The 9,892-nt window shown below is 41.0% G+C and overlaps 1 protein-coding gene and 1 pseudogene across 3 annotated transcripts in view; one reads left to right on the forward strand and one right to left on the reverse strand.

Annotated features, from left to right (window-relative positions):
- Positions 1-9,580, reverse strand: part of PRRG1 (proline rich and Gla domain 1) — an 86,571-nt gene extending 76,991 nt beyond the window's left edge. The window contains exon 1 of one of the 3 annotated variants that reach the window (XM_011384565.2): positions 9,479-9,580. The gene's annotated coding sequence lies outside the window, so the exon portion shown is untranslated. Of the gene's footprint in view, positions 1-9,367 lie in introns of all 3 variants that reach the window. The other 2 variants (XM_011384567.2, XM_023525664.1) reach the window with 2 other exon arrangements.
- On the forward strand, positions 5,472-5,587 carry LOC111733626 (annotated as a pseudogene).
- Positions 9,581-9,892: the final 312 nt, after the last annotated feature.

Genomic DNA, 9,892 nt, shown 5'->3' on the forward strand with positions numbered 1-9,892 from the left:
TGTGTGTGTGTGTATGTATATATATATGTATATATATATGCTGATGTATAAGTGAAATGAGTGATAATAATGATATAAGGAATGGGAAGGAGGAATTTGAAATATTGTATTATTATAAGATACCTGCATTACCCACCAAGTGGGACAGCATTATTTCAAAGTGGAATTTGATTAGTCAGAAGTATATATTTTGTGAACACTAGGGCAATCATTAAAAAAGTTTTAAAAAGCATAATTGATATGCTAAGAAATGAGAAATGGAATGTTATAAAATGTTCAGTTAAAACCACAAAAGGCAGAAAAAAATGTGGAAGACAAAAACAGGAACAAAGAACAAGGATGACAAATAGAAAACAGTAAACAAATATGATAGATATTAATCCAACTATATCAATAATCCCTTTTAATGGTCTAAATATATCAAAGACAGATATTGTCAGAGTGGATGAAAAACAAAACCCAATTATATGTTATCTACAAGAAAATGATTTTAAATATAGACACATATGGATTAAAAGTAAAAGGATGGAGAAAGACATACCATGCTAACAATTAATCAAGAGAAAGCAGGAATAGCTATATTAATTTCAGACAGAGCAGACTTCAGGTCAAGGAAAGTTACCAGGGATAAAGATGGTCAACACCTAATGATAAAGGAGTCAACTTTCCAAGAAGACATAACAATCCTTAATATGTATGCATATAAGAGCAAAGTATCAAAATATATAAGGCAAAGACTGATCGAACTGAAAGAAGAAATAGATGAATCCCCTAATTACAGACTTTAACACCGCTCTTGAAATGGACAGAAATGGACAGATCCAGCAGGCATATATTCAGTAAATACATAGAACTCAACAGCAGCATCAGTCAACTGGATATAATTGATATCTATAGATTATTTCATCCAACAATGGAATACGCACAAAGATAGACCACATTCTGGAACATCAAATACACCTTAATAAAATAAAAAGAACAGAAATCATATAATGTCTACTCTCAGACCACAACAGAATTAAACTAGAAATCATTATCAGTAAGATAACTGGAGAATCCCAAAACACAAGGGGACTAAACTCCTAAATAACAAAGAACTTTGAAAAGAAATTTCTAAATATTTTGAACTAAATGAAAATACTACTTATCAAATACTAAGGGATGAAGTGAAAACAGTGCTTAGATGGAAATTTATAGCATTGAATGCATATATTAGAAAAGAAGATCTAAAGATCAACAACCTGAACTTTCACCTTAGAAAACTAGAAGAGCAAATTTAATTCAAAATAATCAAAAGAAATAAAAATTAGAACAGATAACAATGAAATTAAAAACAATGAAGTTAAAATTAATAGAGAAAAATTAATAAAATCAAAACCTGATTCTTTGAAAAGATCTGTAAAATCGATAAACCTCTAGCCAGGCTAAGAAAAAAGGAGAGAAGACACAAATTAGTTTCTTTTTTCTGCTTCCAAATCCTGACCACCATTGCTCTAAGAAGTGGTTCTTAACCAGGGTACCCATGAAAATCTCCTGGAATTTGTTCATGCCATTTTCACACTGAAATTTTGGTTTGATGGGTTTATATTGGCAAGAGGGACACTAAATATAAGTGTGTTGGTGAAAACAGCTCCCTAAGAGTCTAATGAACACCCCAGATAATAACCATTACCTCAAATACCTGTCACATGTTTTTTTTGGTCATAATGATAATATTCCACCAGCTGAGGCATACAATTAAATCAACCCTCTACCTGACACACACCAAAAACAAACAAAAAGGCTCTTGGTCACCAAATTCAACTGTGTTATCTATCCTTTCCAAACTTTACATGATATCTGATACAACCAGCTTCAAGCACACTCTTAACTTCAATAACTTTTTGGTCTTTTGGTCTCCTCTCCCTCCCTCCCTGCCAACCTGTCTGAAAGTCTGTGCAGAGAAAGAAAGATAGCCGTAGTCAGGCTCCCTCCTGACATCTGTAGCTAACTTCCCAGCGGAAGTAACTCAGCACTTCTTCCTTTATGTAACCATGTGCCCCATACACATGGGCGGGCTTCCATTACCTGGCAGTGTGCCACTATTGTTTAACCTGTATATAAAAAGGCGCTGCCACCATGTGAGGCAGTGCCATGTCTTTGCTAGAATAAATAGCTATGTCACAGTTCCCTATGGCTCCTCACATTTTCTTCCAACTGCTGATTCTCATACCCCTTATTTTGGAACCGCGAATCTGCAGCAACACAATGCCATCTAGATCAGTGCCACTCAGTGTGACCCAAGGGCCAGCAGCATTACTATCATTTGGAAACTCGTTAGAAATGAAAATTCTCAGGCTCTAACCCAGACATCAGAATCCCTGGGGGTAGGACCCAGAGATCTGTGAATTCTCATGATCATTGTGCACGTTGATGTTTGGAAACCACTATGCTAAGACACTTGTTGAAGATGTATTGGAAGAATCTATAAATACAGGACAGGAACTCAAACGGGGTAGATGTCAATACATCCACACATTTTGAAGTTAATTGCTGCTGAAATTATTTCTCATAAGAAACAGCAATTACAAATAAAAATAGTTACTATTTTAGGGCAATACGTACTAGATATTATGACAAGCTGTTAATATAACTGATCTCATTTATCAGGTATTATAATTCTCATTTTACAGATAAAGAAACTGACACCAAGAGAAAAAATTCCATGCCCTTAACCAATATATTATTGTTTCCTGCATAGACAGAGTGGGAAAGAAAATCTTGGACAGAACCCTAAGACAATTCAGTGGAAATGACTGAGGTTGGTCAAAGAAGTAGACAAACATCCAGAAATACGGAAGTCTAGGTGAGGAAAGTTTTAAGAAGGAAGTTATAATCACAGTGGTTTGGATTATTTTTCCAGTGAGTCTAAAAACCACAGAGAATATAGAACGTTTTTAAAAGGTGACATGAAGAGAGAGAGTTCCTGTCAAGATGGTGAAGTAGGTAAATACTGTGCTGGCCTCCTCTCATGACCATATGCAAATTACAACTAAGCTACAGAACTACTATCAATGAGAATTGCCTGAAGTCTAGCTAGCTGAGCAGAAGTCCTGTAACTAAGAATACACAGAAGAAGCCACATCAAGACTGATAGGAGGGATGGAGACATGAAAATGGCTGCCCCCACACCCATTTGTGGTGGTTGAAAATCAGGAGGGATATCTAGCTGTGGAGGTCACCCTGGAGGAGCGAGGTGTCCCAAACTTACACTGGGATACCCAGCCTGGAGCACTAGTGCTGAGAAATCTCCACAATTTCTGGCTGTGAAAACCACTGGAAACTGAGGCTGAGTGAGATGGAGGGCTGCTGGAGTCCCAGGAGTTCCTCTTAAAGGGCCTGTGCAGGACTCACTCACTCTGAGCTACAACTCTGAGACAGCAGTGTGAAAGGTGCTAGGAAAACACGGAGAGAAACTGAATCATCTGGCTTCAGGGAGAGAGCTGGAGGAACAGCTTTGTCCCAGGCAGAAGTGCTGGCGGAAGCCATTGTTCCTTCGTTGAGTCCTCTCCCAACCCAGCATGCAGACTCAGGCAGTTGCCATATCTGAGCCTCCATTAACCTGGGTAACAAAGGTTGTCCTCACTGGTGATTCCCTGAGATCCCATCCAACATGTGGGCCCATGCAAGACACTTCCAGTGTATTTTCCATACAAACGGCCTGTCTTGGCTCATGCTGCAGACTTTCCTAAAATCTCTCAAAGGTTCACAAAACCCAAACATGCAGCATCTGGCTTTGGTGTGCCCCATAACTCTTACTAAGTATCCCTAAGCCCAGCGCTAGTGGCAGCTGGCCTCTCCCAGGCACCTCCAAGCCCAGCACAAGTGGCAACCATCTGAAGATCACTTTGTCACTCACACCAAGTGGCTCTGGGAAGGCAACAGTTGACTTTGGCCTGCAACAGAGACCCTCTCAAGAGGTCCCAGAACTAACACACCTAGTAGTGGCCAGCTTCAGACCACACCAGAGCACCACACATCAACGTCCACAAAGGATATACCCAAAGGGCAGACAGGGCAGGCACCAGAGCCCTGCTAAAGCAAATCCTGCTCCAAAGGTGAGTCCCTGCACAACAGTTCCCCCACTGTATTCACGATCAGTCCTCACAACCAATCAGCCTGAGAGTCAATACCTCCCAATAAAACGAAAACAGCAAAGAAGACTCGAATACAACAGGAGGGCACACACAATCCACACAAGGGACACACCTGGAGAACCCAGCTTAGCTGACCAGGGAGACTGCACCACTGGTCCCCATAAGACGCCTACTACGTAAGTAAGGTCACACTACTAAGACTGGGAGATATAGCAGCCCTACTTAATACATAGAAACAGACACAAGGCAGCCAAAATGGGGAGACGAAGAAACATATCCCAAATGAAAGAACAGAACAAAGCTCCTGACAAAGAACTAAACAAAATAGAGACAGGCAATCCATCAGATGCAGAGTTCAAAACGCTGCTTATAAATATGTTCAATGAACGTTAAGAGAAGAGTAGATGAACTCACTGAGAACTTTAAAAAAGAGATGGAAAACATAAAAATGAAGATAGAACACAAAAAAGAGCCAGTTACAAGTGAAGAATGCAATAACTGAAATAAAGAATGCATTAGAGGAAATCGACAGTAGATTAGATGAAGCAGAGAATCAAATCAGCAATTTGGAACATAAGGTAGCAGAAAACACCCAATCAGAACAATAAGAAAAAAAGAATAAAAAAAATGAGGATAGTTTAAGGGGCCTCAGGGACAACATCAAGTGTACCAACATTTGCACTATAGGGGTACCAGAATGAGCAGAGATAGAGCAAGGAATTGAAAACCTATTTGAAGAAATAATGATGAAAAACTTTCCTAACCTGGCGAAGGAAATACACATGCAGGCCTAGGAAGTGCAGAGTCCCAAACAAGATGACCCACATCAAGACACATCATAATTAAAGTGCCAAAAGTTAAAGACAAAGAGAATCTTAAAAGCAACAAGAGAAAAGCCTCTATTACCTACAAGGGAGCTCCCCATAAGACTGTCAGCCGATTTCTCGACAAGAATTTTGCAGGCCAGAAGGAATTGGCACAAACTGAAAAAGCGAGGACCTACAATCAAAGTGCTGAAAAGTGAGGACCTACAACCAAGATTACTCTACCCAGCAAAGCTATCATTTAGAATCCAAGGACAGATTAAGAGCTTCCCAGACAAGAAAAAGCTAAAGGAGTTCATCACTACCAAACCAATATTACAAAATAATGTTAGAGGGACTTCTTTAAGAGGAAGAAGAAAATAAAAAAGATAAAAAATATGGACAAAATGGCAGTAACTACATATATATCAAAAATTGCTTTGAGGACGTGGTTCCATAGTGTAGCGGTTAGCAAGTCTGCTTTACACACAGAAGATCCTGGGTTTGTACCCCAGTGGAGCCACGGTCCATGGTCTATGGCCATGCCACCATGAACAAGCCCGATGTCTGATCTCGGAAGATAAGCAGGGTCAGGCCTGGTTAGTACTTGGATGGGAGACCATCTATGAAGACCAGGTGCTATAAGCATAAATACTACTAATAAAAAAAAGTTGCTTTGAATATGAATGGGTTGAATGATTTAATCAAAAGATAGGGTGACTAAATGAATAAGAAAAAAAGACCCTTACACAGGCTGCCTACAAGAGACTCACTACGGATCAAAAGACTCACATACTGAAAATAAAGGGATAGAAAAAGGTATTTCATGAAAATGGAAATGAAAATAAAAAAGTTGGGGTGGTAATCCATAGACTTTAAAACAAAGGCTATAACAAGAGACGAAAAAGGACCCAGTTATCTTACTTCTGGGTATTTATCTGAAGAAACCCAAAAGACTAATTCGAAAAAATATGCATCCATATGTTCACTGCAGCATTATTTACAATATGCTGCAATGGAGGCAACCTGGGTGTCCATCGGTGGATGAATGGATAAGGGAGAGGTGGTACATATATACAATGGAATATTATTCATCTATAAAAAAAAAAAAGAAATCTTGCCATCTGCAACGACATGGATGGACCTAGAGGGTATTGTGTTGAATGGAGTAAGTCAGACAGAGAAAGACAAATGTCATATGATTTCACTTATATGTGGAATCTAGAGAATGGTATAAACAAACAAAACAGAAACGAGCTCACAGATACAAAGAGTACTTTGATTGTTTCCAGATTGGGGAGGGGGAAAGGGGAGGGGATTAAGATGTACAAATTGGTAGTTACAAAACAGCCATGAGGATGTGTATCACATCATGGGGAGTACAGTCAGTAGTATTGTAAAAACTATGTATGGTGTCAGATGGGTACTGGATTTATCAGGGTGATCACTTCTTAAGTTATATGAATGTCTAATCACTATGTTGTACACTTAAAACTAATATAATATTGTATGTCAACTTTAATTAAAAAATAAAAATATAACACATTTTTTAAAAAGTGACATGAAATAAAAGTGCTTTTACATTTAGGTGGAGAGGGAATAAATTAAGTGAGGAGGGGATAAAAAAAATAGAAGTTACTAATAGCCAGGATAGGTTCTCTGCTTTGTTGGCATAGAAACCTGGACTAATTTTTAAACTAAAGTATCAATTCTATTCACTTATAAACTGAGTGATCATTTGCTTATGATATTCTCTCCAATGAATGAATCCATTCGGGGGTGAAAGGTAGATGTGGGAGTGATGAGCGTGAGTGGTAAGGAGCAAGATAATTCCTGTTATGAGCCAGAGGTAACAGGAAGGCCAGTGATCATGGTGGAGTTAAGAGAGATGTCAAAGACAGTCTGGCAAAAATAGTCAGGCCAAGCCTATCAAGGGCTCTATAACATGAAGAGACTCATTAGCCAAATGCTCAAACCACCTTAAGATTTAGAAGGACTGTAATACAACTGATTAGTCTCTCTAATTGGTCTAATAGGTTACAGTTTCTTTAGTTATATTATATTAGCCTTCAGAGGATACTGTCTGCCCCACTTAATTCACTTGCAAACTCCTAAATTCCAACAGCAACCTATTTGTGTCTTTCTACAAATGATTATTCTTTTTCATGTTAACTTTTCACTAGTTTAAATATCTGAAGTTGATCTTTTTCTAATGCCTATTTTGCCAATATCTGCGAAGATTTTGCACCTCTTTTAGGATAAAGCACATACTAATAATACACAGGAACATATTTCCATACTTATTTCTTATCCACATTCCAAATAATGCTTAAATATTAAATATAATTTCAGCATTATGAATTTATTCTATTATCCCATGAACTTTACATGATATGAATTATCTTTCTAACAGTATTTTTAACCTCTATTTAAATGCATTTATTAGGCACTTAGTGCATACCCAACAGCCTTAGGTATTGGTGTAACACAGAAGACTAAGGTTCTAGTAGCATGACAGAAATAAGGCCAGTGGCATCAGTTTAACAGAAAAGGGAGTGATTAACTCTTTCTAGGGGAGTTGGCAAATTTTTCCAAGAAATGAATCAGGCCGAGTCTGAAAGGATGAACAGGAGTTGACTAGGCACTGGAAAAGTGTAAAGAAGTCCTTAACACTTCCTCCCTAAACTTGGTAATGATCAAGGTATTTAATTTAAAATAACAGGAAAAGAAAGAGCAAAATGACAATAACACAAGAAGAAATCCTGTTCACTTCATGCTTGGGTTGGGGGGGGGTTGTGCCTTTAAATACACTTCAGATTTGAAAGTAAATGTTTATAAAACATGGTTCACAATCAAAGGAAAGGGGTAAAGGAGGAAGAAATTCAATTTTTGTCCTATCAAGGTAAACAAATGAGTAAAAATACCAACATCCATGCTTGAGAACACATATTACTTTTCATAAAGATCGTAAGTTTGAAAACGAAAGCCTTGGAACCTTATTCAATAGTACAGTATTTGCCCTAGCATTTTATATTCCCAATATTATTTTTTTATATTTTTAAAAATTAAGTTTATTGGGGTAACATTGGTTAATACAATTATATAATTTTCAGGTGTACATTATCATTTGACATCTGCATATTCTATTGTGTGTTTACCACCCAAAGTCCAGTTTCGTTCAGCTATCATACATTTGATCCCCTTTACCCACTTCACCCTCCCCCTACCCCTCTATATTCGACCCCCTTCACCCCGTCTACTTCTCCCTTCCTCCCCCACCCCCTGTCCTCTGGTAACCACTAATCTATAGTCCATGTCCATGAGTCTCTGCTTGTCCTGTTCCCAGTAGCATTTTTAAGGGTTCTAAAGTGAGTCTACCCAAGAACTTGGCAGCAGCAAACACAAACACACACACACACACACATACACACCACCACCGCCGCCGCCGCCACCCTCTCCAATAATCCACTCTTGGCTGAAACAATCAACAGCATCCTAATCAACTTTTCACTTACCCTAACTGGAGCACCTTCACATCCTTCAAATTCTGGCTTCCTTTATACTATGACTATCACAAGACGTTAATTTAGCTCTAAATTTTGACACTCCACCTGTTCACCCTTTACTTCAAGTATTTTCTCTTAAATACCATTATTTTCACATTTCTCCAGAAGGGATACTTAAATACATCAACAGCCCAATTACAAAACCAACAGCTGCAGCCAGGATCTGAACATACATACACACACACACTAATTAATATCCAATCATATCTCTCAAGCTTGTTCCTACCACTGATCAAAATCAGTGGACCAGGAAGAAGGAAAAAACTGAGGCAAGGTTGTTGTCATCCTTTCACTTTCCCTCACGCCTGTCCCCACCCGCTCCCCCGCCCCCCAGGACACACCAGGACCTCGTACGACACCCCATCCACCGACCTGCCACAGCTGCCACCCGCCGCTGCCTAGAAAACAGTCATAGCCTTTGTTAAAATGTCCATGAGCACAATGGACCAGAAGACGGACACATTCTCCGGGGCCGGGTGAAGGAAAGTCACACGAACATCACGCCCATCTTGGCACTAGCCTAGGGCGACAGCCCGTATGCCCCAAATCCTTTGCCCGCGACAAAAAACGTTCCTGGCAACTCTGCGGGGGAAGGGATGGCCCGGGACGCCACTTAGGGGCACCAGGCGGAGGGTACTGAACTTGAAGCTGGGACACCCTCCAACGCCGTTGGCGAGCCGCCGGGTTCTGCCAAGCCTGAGTAAGGACTTCCAGCCTCACTAGCCCTTCCCTTCAATTTTTCTCTCACGCATACCCTCACCCGCTAACGCCACCACGCACTCCGCTCCCCACGCGGCAGGGGGTCGGACACTGTTAGGCAGCGCGGCCCCGCTGTCGCCCTCCCTGGCGGATTTCTCCTTACGGGACTGAAGGCTCCTCCGACAAGTTACCCGCACACACCCCGAGTCCTCCCGGGAGGCTCGGCGGAAACCTTGTTCCTCAACAGCTAGCCCTGCGCAGCCACCTTACTCACCGAGCACCCGCGCCGCTACTCCGCGCACTGCGAGCCGCCAGCTGCGCCTGCGCTCTTTCAATGCCGCCAAGCCCAGTTGGAGCCCGAAGCCAAGAGCGAATGGGCAGGGCGGTGGGAAGCGACTAGGCTCAGAAAGGAGGGGCGGGGCCAGGCGGGGTGGGAAACAGAGGGGCGGGGCTTTCACCGCCTCGGTCCGGAAGACCAAGCGCTCAGGACTCTCTCTGCTGGAGCTCTCCACTCTCGAGGTCTGTTTATAACCCTAGCGGAGAACTCCTCGAGGCCTCTCGGTGCACCCCCACAGTCACCCTCCAGAAAGCCTGGTTTGGCAAACCAAGCTAGCCAGCCCCCAGGGCCACCATGCCTTTCCTTGGAGCCACTCTGGATCCTCGCCAGCCCTTCATTCTTTTGCATGCC

The sequence above is a fragment of the Pteropus vampyrus genome, unplaced genomic scaffold (genome assembly GCF_000151845.1).
Source record: "Pteropus vampyrus isolate Shadow unplaced genomic scaffold, Pvam_2.0 Scaffold592, whole genome shotgun sequence".
Taxonomy (NCBI): Eukaryota; Metazoa; Chordata; class Mammalia; order Chiroptera; family Pteropodidae; genus Pteropus; species Pteropus vampyrus.